The sequence below is a fragment of the Dreissena polymorpha genome, chromosome 14 (assembly GCF_020536995.1).
Source record: "Dreissena polymorpha isolate Duluth1 chromosome 14, UMN_Dpol_1.0, whole genome shotgun sequence".
Classification (NCBI taxonomy): Eukaryota; Metazoa; Mollusca; class Bivalvia; order Myida; family Dreissenidae; genus Dreissena; species Dreissena polymorpha.
In genome coordinates, this window is record NC_068368.1 from 16219329 (window position 1) to 16232097 (window position 12769).

The following is a 12769-nucleotide window of genomic DNA, read 5'->3' on the forward strand; positions in this document are numbered from 1 at the left end:
ACTACTATATGTACATGCATGTTATACAATCTCCATTATCAAAATCGATTTCTTACCTAAAATAAGTAAACGGGTAATGCTATTGTTTTAAATTCCATTGTTGTTTGGGCGCCAAACGCTACTGTCACTTGAAATAATGTATCGTATACTATTTAAAGTATTACATTTGCTTTAAGATATGACTCAATGCTCCGAGTGCGGAAAGATGTTAAAGACCAGAGCTGGATTATTGCGCCACACTAGGACACACGCTCACTCTGGGAGTTATTACTGCTGTGGGAAAGCATTTCAGGTTAGCTAAAATAACTTAAAAATAGTTCTATTTTTTGCACAGTTATACTTACAAACAGATGAACGAATATGCTCGGAAAACACCCCACACATATACAATATATCTCGTCTATCAGGTTAATATATATTTTAAAATATCTTAATAATCGTCAAATCGTTGGTAGCTTAAAAATAAAGAACGCGCATCTTCTGATACTAAAATTTGTGAATCAAAGAACTGACGGTACTGGTGTGACGATGCTTTTGAGAGGATGGATATAAAAGCATCAAGTTAAGTGTATCTACATCACCACAATTGTGTATGTTGGTACGTAAAAACAATTTGGTACAAAAATTGTGCGAAAAAAATTTGGGTATGAAAACAAATTTGGGTACGAAAAAATATTTGGGAACAAAAAAATTGGGTACGAAATTTTTTTGGGTACGAACAAAAAATTGGGGATGAAAAAAAATGAGTACAAAAAAAACATTGGGTACGAAAGATTTTCGGTACGGGAAAAAATTGGGGGAACGGAAAAGTAGTACCTGTGGGGAACTTGACCCACACTCGCACATTTTCGGCCCTTTCCGTCAAACATCAGATAAGTTCCTCAAAGGCAATAGTATGAATACACATTTCGGAAGCGGTAATGCGGTCCTACTTACGCGCGTCAAAATGTAAGCGAAATATGTACACAAGTCTGTCAGGAATGATTGAATTAACGAAGAAAATCGTGTATTGATGTAAGTTTTTTGAAGAAATGTGCAGAAAATATATTAAACAAGAGCTGTGTTTGTGAAACACAATGCCCCCTGCTGCGCAGCTTTGAAGCCATATATTTTACCTTTGACCTTGAAGGATGACCTTGACCTTTCACCACTCAAAATGTGCAGCTCCATGACATACACATGCATGTCGAATATGGAGTTGCTATCTTCAATATTGCAAAATTTGAACTTTGACCTTGACCTTGAAGGATGACCTTGGCCTTTCACCAATCAACATGTGCAGCTCTATGAGATACGCATGCACGCCAATATTGAACAAGTTATGGCCAATGTTAAAGTTTTTGGACAGACAGACAGACGCTTTATATTTGACATTTGACCTTGAAGGATGACCTTCACCTTCACCTTTCACAACTGAAAATGTGCAGCTCCATGAGATGCACATGTATGCCAAATATCAAGTTGCTATGTTCAATATTAAAAAGTTATGGCCATTAAAGTTTTCGGACGGACGGACAGACTGACACACTGACTGACTGACTGACAATTCAACTGATATAGGCCACCCTACCGGGGGCATAAAAAGCAATGGCGATATTTTTCTCAGCCACATAATTGTTAATAGTTTGATATCACAAAATGAAAGTGACAGTAGAACTGTCAAAAATGACAACCTGTCAACGTGTTGTTTTTGCTGGCACGAGAGGGCGATTACACTCAATGTGTTCACATTTTGACCATAGGCTTTGTCAATGACCTTTACAGTATGGGTAGCTTTGATATTATTTATTGCTATCATGTAACTGCATGATTGTGTATATGTTTACAATACACAAAGCAAAAATAATGATATAAATATACTGATGCAGCTTATAATAATTTGAGAACTATACCCAGGTCAATTAAGGACTTAAAATACAATTTTGTGTCCTGATTTCATGAAGAAATGACCATGCATGTCCTAGATTTCAAATTCAAGGCCCTGGTGTGACACATTGGTAGCATTACCGTTAAACTGTTACCAGGCTTATGAAATTAGTTTTTATTGAACTATCTAAGGAAATCTAAATCAGGCACTGATTTTTCTTGTTTTAATACAGTCATAGATCAGTTGTGGCCTCTGAGTAATGACCAATTTTTGCTTACTTGTCACACCCTTAAAACTTTCCACACGTCTATAATAGCAAATCTGGATTTAGGTGATCTTCAATGGTACATTTAAACTTTAGCTCTGTTACAAGAGTGCTGGTAAAGTCCAGTCACATATTTAAATCTAGGCCATGTCAAAATCAAAGCGTCAAAGACAAATGAAAGATGCGTTTATTAATTATTGTCCAGTTGTTTACTTCTGCTGTAATTTTTTTTATAATATGACTGATGAACATCATGTGAGAGAACATTCACATTATCATTGTATATCAGGTTTAGCAGCCTTTTAGATAACAAAGTATGCTAGTTTTCAATGTCGCTTCTGGGGATCAAACCCGTAGGGCTTTTAGGAAGATTCAGAAATTTTCGATCCCTCGAGAGCAACCAAACCAAAAATTAAGTCAAATATTGCCGACTCGGTTTTTTGAGTCGGTTCATGAGGGATAATGGAGCTCGATTGGTCATTGTCGGCTCTGATACTACTAACTTACATGTACCCCGGGTACTATTAAGTATACTAGCATGTACCCTGGTTACTCTATGTACACTTACATGTACCCCAGGTACGGTAAATAAACGTAATTGTACTCGGTCCATATTAGACTGTACCCGAGTTGTATTCGCGCCCAATCCGATGTGGTAAAACGCGCAACCGATTATCTTAAACACACTTCTCTTTAAAAAACACTGCATCAACATGCTTTTTGAGTATGTGTTCCGATAACATAGAGACCATTCTACAGAAAATTGACATAAATGTGCAGGGCTTAACACTAAGGCACGTCCGAACGACATTCACTGCCTGTACCTTGGTCCGGGCTAGCCAATGTCCCAGAAACATGCCCGACCGGTCGTGTGTATTTTGGGCGGGATTATATGTTCTATATCAATAAACTGCGTTTTAAATAAGCTTTTCAAAGATGCAAAAATCTTAATACAGTACGATCAGATGACAATTAAATCGCAGAGTGAGTTCGGAGACAACAAACGGATCGTATCTCGAAATAGATTCGGAACCTCCTAATTGCAATCAAAAAGAGGCCGACAATTCAGAAAATCCCCGGCGGTTTTCCTGGTAAAACACGTCAGTACCTATTTTTAAACGGAATGCCGCTAGACACGGTTTTTGATTGGTTTCCTCGAAGTGACGTGTTTTCTCAATGAAAATACGTTTGAAACTAAAAGCCGGGATCGCCCAGGATCGTCCGGAATGATGAAGGTATAAAACTCGACATTAACACAAAGTAACTATAAAATTAATATTTATTTATCAATTTTAAATAATTTTAATTTGAAAAGTTATTCCATCCTTTAGACGATTAATAAATCCATTTAGAGAAAGATAGAGACTTTATTTAGATAAGAAGTGTTTTAACAATCTTTTTTACGCAATTCAATTAGCAAAACTAATATTAATGGTCGATCCCGGCTTTTAGTAGAGAGTTAACTCTGTACAATTGTTACAACTACCGTAACACGTTATTTTGCTAAGATTCACTGACCACTTCTTGTAAGACGGTAACCCGGCAAGCTATGTAAAAAAGGTTTTAACGTTCATGTCGTTGTTTAAGTTTGGCTTTACGGGTGGGGATGGGGGTTCCTCGGATACGAAAAGAAAAGGGAAGGAGGAAAGTAAGAGAAAGTATGAGGAAATAAAAAAACATGAAAATTTCTCCAGAAATGGCGTGAAGATTGCAAATAGATGTCTTAAATAGATGAATATTGAAATCAATAGCATTAGTAAGGCAAGCTAATTAGAATGATTTAATCATAATTGCGCATCTCCAAGCACAAGAAAATACAAGTTGAATGATAAATATAAAGGTTTTTATAATACTTGGGTCAGGACACATGAAAGATTGGTCAGGGCTAGTAGGTTCTGCATTTACTAGCCCGAACGGGCTAGTTGAAAAAAGTAAGTGTTTAGCCCTGATGTGTATATATAATTATTACAAAAAATAGTCGACAACGACTGATTTAGTGTTAAATTTCACGGGTACATTTTAGTATATTTACCGTACCCGGGATACATGTTAATATACTTAAGAGTACCCGGGGTACATGTACGTAGTACCCGAGCCGACAATGAACAATCGAGCGATACTGGAAGGTGCAACCTCTCTCACGCCCCCTAGCATCGCCTTTAGCAGTATTCAATTCTCGACAGGAAAGTGCTGGAGTCATTGATCCCGAGGGACAAGAAAACCAATTGATTAATGTTCGAAATAAATAATTTGATTCATGACAATTCTATTATTTGAGCCATGTCACAGGAAAAGCGCAGTCAAATCAGTATCCAATTAAATTATTTGTTATTGTCAGAAAAACGCTTTTAAGCAAACAGCTTTCACGCGACTGCAGGCTGATCTAGATCCAAACTGGCCACAATCGCCTTAATGTCTCTTTTACTGTGACACAGTTCATTTAACTTTAAAATGATAAAAAGTACTATCACTAAGAAAGAGTATATACAAACCGGTAAAGAGTTTGAAATCAATGTTGAATTTCAGGACAGCTTGGTGATCTACAAATCCCCGATGAAATGTTGATATCGGGTATCATAGTCATTCAATAAGTCGCAAAATGCTCGAATACAATTTATAAAGCACAATGTGACTTATATTGATAACTAAAAATGCCAGTATGCCAGTTTTGCCGTGTCAAGCTGTTACGATCGAGAAAGTCCTTCATTCACATCGAGTATATACCCTTCGAACTCCAACTATTGTTGTCATAAGCGGAGATTTAGTGAATAAATAATTCATATATCCTAAATGACAGCTTCTAAATAGCGAAACAAGCCAATTTATGCAGTAAGAAAGTTTTGAATCGAGACTCTCATGGTGGCGGCCATTGTTGAATGTTGAAACACGAACGACAACTCTGCTTGGAGAATGTTATCAATGACGAGCAATCTCCTACGCAGTGGCGAATGCGAAAGGGAAGTAACTGAAATCTCAATCGGACTGGCTCGGTCTTTTACATAGGTCGCCATTGTGAAAAAAAAATCATGGTTATGATTGGACGATGCTGTTCGCATCGTCAAAAAGCGTGTTTACGCATTGCAATGACACGTGAATAAAATGGGGTTTCATGTTTATTTTTCTCAGGATGCCTGCCATCTTAGAAGGCATATGGCGTCAAAACACGAAGGTCCCAAATGTCACGTGTGTGTTAAGTGTGGCAAAAGCTTTGCGGACAAGTACTTACAAACGGCCCATGAAAAAAGTGAAAGTGAAGAAGGGTTCGTTAAATGTGACCAGTGTGGGTTGGAAGTGAGGAGTGCGAATGACCTAAAAGAGCACGTCAAGACCCACATGCCGGATAAAAATTATAGATGCGAGGAGTGTTTAAAGACCTACAAATATAAGACCAATCTGTCGCGACACGTTCGAACTGCACACACATCCGTGAAGAGTGCACAAACGTCTTAACAGTTTACATTTTACCCTGGAAGCTTCTCTTTGCCACTTGATTATCGGTTTACGTTATTTTATTCATTGTTTTATTTTTGTTTTACTTTCAAAGAATAGTGTGTGCTATTTCGTTCACCGATTTGTCGGCACCTACATAGAAATCTTGTTTGCTTTTTTTCCTTTTGTTTACTTTATGCATGTTGTCTTTGCCTCTTTCATACTGGTTCAATGGAATTATAACCTAGACATCCTTACTTCTTTCCCCAATTTCTCAGGTCATAGTTATCAAGAACCAACCATAATACATATATCATATTAAATTTGCACCACATGCTAAAGTGATGAATTGATTATCCATAATTGTTCGAAGCTCTACCTGTATAAGGTGAGTAACATATGAAATATTGTTTTAATTTAACACAAAATTGGCCTACTGTCAAGTATTAGGAGCAATATATTGTCTTTTTTTCCAAGACTATATATATTTTATTGGGTTCTTTCTTAAATCGCCCTCTTTTTCATAACTGCATGCTTTCTGTTTTAAGAACACCGCACTATCCCTTATGTTTTGATATAGTAGTGCTTTCTAACAGTTAATGTATACATAAGCAGTTGCTTTTGCGTGTGATGTCTTAATGTGAATATAAACAAACGTTTAATGATCTGTTTATCTTGTCAACATGTTCCGGTTCATATTTTACATAATGCTTGTAATAAGACATTACTGCAACCAATCTATTTTTCCTGATAATAATACCTATTATTTGGGAACCTTATTCTTATGTCTTAAGCTAGAGCATTTGTTTTTGTGATCAGTAATATGCTCTATTTATCATCTTATTAGTTGGAATCCATGCAATTTTTGCATTTTATCAGTACTTAAACTGATATAATATACTATGCATAAAAATATAGCTACCCCTGCTAGCATGACCCGTTGATGTTTCTTGATTTATGAAAAAATCTGTTTAGTACATATTCAGATGTTTTTTTCCTTTTCTGTGTGCATATTATCCAAAATGTACATATTCTTCATGTATGCTAGTGTTAGCATTGTACTTTGATACACCATCTTATGCGTGTAACAAGAATCCAGTGAAACTATTTAATTAAGACTAAAACATATTTAATAATAATCACATATAATTATGTAACTTAGGATGACGCTATTCTTTTTGATGGGTTTTTGTACATGCTTAAAATATAAATACATCTGCTATTGTCAAATTCTAACGCAATACCCAGCCATTCAGTGTTACCAATCACTCGATAACTTATGTACTTTAATACCTTCTAGTCGATAGTTTTCATTTAATAGGTTAATTTGAAATGTATAGTTTTTAAAGGTATAAAAAGTGGAGGACTTAAATCATCCTGTTATTTTTTTTCATTTAACAATTTATAACTAGCAGTTCTTCATTAATATATTAACAAACTCTTACTTCATTTTAAAATATGAAGTTTTTTAAGTGTTGAGTGAAATTTGGATGTAAAATATAATTACACTGTCTGATTCAATACCACCGTCTTCCAGAGTATTCTCTTTTCTCACATAGATCAGTTACACAATTATTAGAAAAAGAAACATGCTTGTCAAAATATGTTCCTCTCCTACATGCTGATTAAATAATACTGATACTACAAATTAAAAAGGAATTAAAACTGATTATCTAACGACAAGCACAATACGTTTGCAATAAATTTATTATTTAAGTTAGGCAAAATATATGTCAAGGCTGAGTTTAAACAACAAATGCATAGTTATCTTTTGTAAGGCTGAGTTTAAACAACAAATGCATAGTTATCGTTTGTAAGAAATAAAACATTAACAAAAATTATACAATACAATTATGATAGCTTATATCCCCCGACCCCGGAAGGATGTGTTATAATAGGATCATGCCAGAAAAAGATGACAAACTTTAAATGGTGTTTTCAAGGCCCGAGTAAAAACCAGAGATAAAACTTCACTCAATGTAAAATAATTCTGGAAAACTGTACCCGAAAACAACCAATATTAGAATGTAACTGTGGACATTGTGTAACTCAAACATAACTGGTAATTTTAACTAATTTATTAATGTGGTTGGAATTTCAAAAAGTAAAAGTTTACTGATCAAAGTCTAGCGTAGAACTGACCAAAAAACGAAAACCGTGCACAAATCTCGCCTTAGTGACCATCACTCACGTGACAAACATACGCATGTACGAACCGCCCATGTACCTGTTTTTGTGCGGTGCGTGATGTTTAGACATACGTTCTGTGCAATCAATCAAGACCCCGATACCGGAAGTCACTGATTCAGTTCTTAACACAGGCAGCACTCTAGCACCGGAAGTCAATAATATATTCAATCAGTCTCTGATCAGCCTTGACGACGATAGGAGAAGGGAACACGAAGGCATGGAAACAATTGCATTTTTTTTCCACAAATGACTCGCCAATTGATAACAAGTATTGTGTTTGTCACGATGTATTAGGTTTATTGAAATTGATCTTATAGACATATGTGAGAAATTATTGTTTGACATTTAATTTTGTCTTATCAAGAAGAACTCTGAGCTGTATATGTAGCCAAAGCTCAGAGCATTCAAGAAGAACTAATTCTAAAACATCATATATGCATCCAGCACTCAAGCTTTGGAACTTATCAATCTTACACTAGATAACGCTTTTGTCTAGAGGAAAACTTTGGTTTCCATTCTCGTTTTGAAAAAAAGACTAAGAAAATATTTAATTAAACTACCTTCGGTTCAAAATTATATATGACATATTTAATGATATATTGAATACGTTTCTAGATTGGTCGATAAAAAATTAGTATATATATATATATATATATATATATATATATATATATATATATATATATATATATATATATATATATATATATATATATATATATATATATATATATATATATATATATATATATATATATATATTGGGAGATATTGTGTATTGGATATGGATCTTGATAAGGGATTATGAGATGTCAAAAATTACAACAAAAAGTCAAGATAATCAAGAAATATTATTGTTGAATTTGTAGTCCCTTCATGAAAGATATAAATATGCAAGTATTATGACAGGAACAAACCGTATACACAACCTTTGTATTCTTCTAAGCTTAATAGATTTATTTATGACAACGACTGACGCATTCAACACATGATTATCTCAAGGGGCATACAGCAAAGTGTCTAATCTGAATCGATCTATTGCTGAATTACTTGGAAGAAATATGTGGACATTAAGGTCGCCGTGGTGTAATGGATATGGTGTCCGCCTAGCGACCGGGAGGTCACGGGTTCGATCCCCACCGTGGGAGCGTCCTTTAGATCTCCCCAAAAGACACCAAGTACTGGTTTTAGGCCCAGGAAACGGACTCGAGAGCGTTTATATAAGCCTTAGGCTTACGATGCAATCGAGCTAAAAAAAATAGGTTTAAACTAAAACGAATCTATAACGTTCATATTCTGGAATAATCTTCTAATTCGTAGTTGTATCGACGACATCATAAAAAGGATTTTTGGCCTGGAGCATAGCCCCAAGGCCATAGTAATGATACAAATTTCTGTGCCTTTTCGAATTGGCTGACTGCCAAAATTCGAATTCCCAAAACTCAGATTTACCTCTTAATTTATGCACAATAAAAGTAGTTCATCGAACATCTCAATAACCCGCCTTATAAATACAGAACATCACAACACAAATATTATTGAAGCAAAATTGCTAAGCATTTGCTACGACATTGTTTTTATTGTTAACATATTCATACGAGACTAAGTTCCTCACTTGACGGTCTAGGCCGAAAAGATTCGAGTGTTTACGAAGACAGTAAGAAGATTTTTTTTCCTTATGTTTGGTATTTATAAACATATTTTAGAATATTGATATATTATTTTGCGTTAACAAGACATTCAAGGAAAAAAAAAATGAAAAAACAACAACAAATATTCACGACCATTCTCGGAAATAGACGAAGTAACCGGATATGGTACTTCACTGCGCAGATCGAGCGTACAAATCGAGCACGCAAAGTTTTACGTGAGATAAAGTACACAATCTGTACACCGTTCTTTATCATTCTTTGGATTTGTTTTTGTATACACAATACAAAGGAAGTATGATTGTTTCCTGATCTTTTAACTGTTAACTATGTAATAAACAGCTCTTTTAGGCTATTGAAAGGGATTTAATTGACGCCAACAATAACATTTTTTGCAGCCATGTTGTTGTTGTTGTTGTATATCTTCACCGCCTATGTAGACGAACCTCTACCAGATCTGTAGAGTTGAACATGAGGTTATCGTTCCCACCACCAATTTCGTGTAGTCCTCTACCGCCTATGTACACTGTAGTATATACACACATATTGTCTTTTCTTAGAGTCTCTGAGCTTCTGCACTCGACCGCTAGGATTAATCCGTATAAATTCGGACAAAGGGAGAAATTCGGACAATACTTCTTCCCAAGCACACTTAATCTAGCCCCAGGCCTTCAGCGACTACAGCGTCCTGATTTAAGATAGCTTTGTACAAGAACGTCGGTCTAATACCAATATAATGACCGTTAACAATTTGTTAATTGATGATATACTAATTCTAGTTGTCGCCAATGCTTCCATACGATTTGATTGCCAACCTCTATACTTTACATGTATTCGTTCATTCTGTGTTTGTGTTGTTTTGTGTTGTTGTTTTTCTTAATCGGAATATTGATCCATATTTCGACGAGTTAAAATATCGAATTTTGTGCTATTTTCGTATTTCGTTGAGAACTTTTTTATGTCTTGCATGATTGATTTCATATACATTGAATTGTTAGTAAGTCCAAGCAGATGGTTATAATACGTAACAAGTAAGCATATTTATAATATGTATCATAGAGTACACTTAAAACGTATAAGTGGACCAATACTTAAAGGGACCATAGCGCGGAACACTGGTCTCCTGTGGAAATCTGAAAAATATTTTTATAAATTACTAATTAATAAAATACTGTATTCATTATATAGAATAGAATGTACAACAAACACAGTATTTTGATTGCAAGGAAAAAGAAAGCAGTATTATTACTATAAGAAATATCAATTGTACGTGTATATATTTATGTATTTATTTATATATCTCATCGCTTATTAGTACTCCTGATCTCTTTTGTCACTGCACCGCCACATATTTTATTAAAATAATTTGTCAGGATTATATCCCGTGGCAGTAATTCTTGTTAACTCATAGGGACGTATTAGCAGTTGTGAGATATATTTTGATTTAATGAAACCTTAAACAGGGTTTAGTCACTCTAAATCAGTCAACAATTTGAAAAGTGAATCCCTAATCATATTTTGTCACTAAATAATTGTGCGAAACATATAAATTAATTACCCTGAAATGCATACATTACACGAGAATGAATAACAGTGTATTAAACGATTACGAATATAATTGTTATCCTTATACATGTTATAAGTATGATATTTCAAAGTTTTTACTTTACATTGAAATAAACTAAACCCGCTGTCAGAAATTAAATAAATTGACTGCTAATTAAGATTGTTTCTAACGCACTTATTCACATACAAAATAGTCAGTATACTGACTTGATTGAAAATATTTATCCAGCAATCTGAGTTTTAATGTTTATTTGAAGATTGATATTTAATAATGAAAAATAACATTATATGTTACCACAGATCGTGTTAAAACAGACATGTGTCTTTGTGGATATGTAAAATATTGATTATGGATAAATATTTGTTTTTATTTGATGCGGTTATGAATTGATACAGCACCTGATACATAACGTCACATTAAATGAGACACTAAACATAAACTGTATTCGGTAACAAGGACTAATTATCCCATTACTAATGAATAATAGTCAATCAGGGAACAGTTTGAATGATTCTTAGATATAAAATATTATCACATGATCAATGTTCATCTACTATCTTTCACCGTGGAATTCCCTTGACAAAATGCATTAACCTTATGTTAGCTACTTTCATAATTATCAGATATTGCTGACAATGCAGCTATTGAGATTAATGGTAAACATTTACAGCAGCTGCATACACATACTAAGTGTCTGAAAATAAGTGCCGGACCTGAATGAAATGTTAAGAAATACAATTATTTATATCGTCTTTCAATGGTGCATCGATAAGGTTCTAATAACAAACACTGTACACCAGATGCAACTAGCTTGTGCTATAAATACAACTCACAGTATGACAGAAAGTATTGCTTCAGTCTAGCTCAAGGCTTAAGCAGACTTTTTCAAAGTAGATAAAAGACGATGCAGATAAAGGCTTGAAAATACATCCATCATTTTTATAAATATATCATACGCTTACCTTACATATAGCGATGAATTGTCCAGTCATGGGTTGGTCATATACATGAAGTGATTAATAAAAATGCGTCGGTGTGTTTTAAATTGAAAAAAAAAAGTAAAGAACAAAACCAATAACAATAAGTTTTTCTTTAAATATGTATTGTGGTTTACGAAATTCTTATTTATGAAGTGGAGCTATCAATAAGAGCATCGCTATTATGTATTTTATGTGGTTTAAGCTATTGCCATAATTTAGCACGACATCATTCGAGTGCCAACTGTCCAACAAATGAAAAGTTGACCGATTAATGCCTAAAAGTTTAACACGTCAGTGGGCTGACACAAACGATGACAAACACATGCCACTTAGCATTATACTTTGTTTTGATGTGTTTCCGTGTATTCAAAGACGTAAAAATCGAGTGAACATGCATATAATTACGCTTACATGAAAATAGGTATCAATCAAAACCAAGCCATTTTGTCACTGCATGAAGTAAGCTTTTGCGTGTCAGTAGTGATAAACAAATATGTTTCGATATGTCTAAGACGGTATTGCGGCATGTGTGATCAAATGGTGTCAAGATTAATTACGTTTTTTATAAATGTATTGTCATTAGAACACGTTAGCCAGACATGATTTATAATCGTTCGACAACGACAAAGATGTATTAAACATTGAGACTGTCGCACATAAAGAGAAGAACGCGTCTTAGAATCCGATTTTAACCAATATTTTTGCCAGTTAGATTTCCAGTGAGATTGTATATAGTGTATTCTAAGTCGTTAGTAATGGTCTTTTAGGAGATCCATTTACCTGTCGGTAGATAAAATACTATCTAAAATTAACATGCAAGTT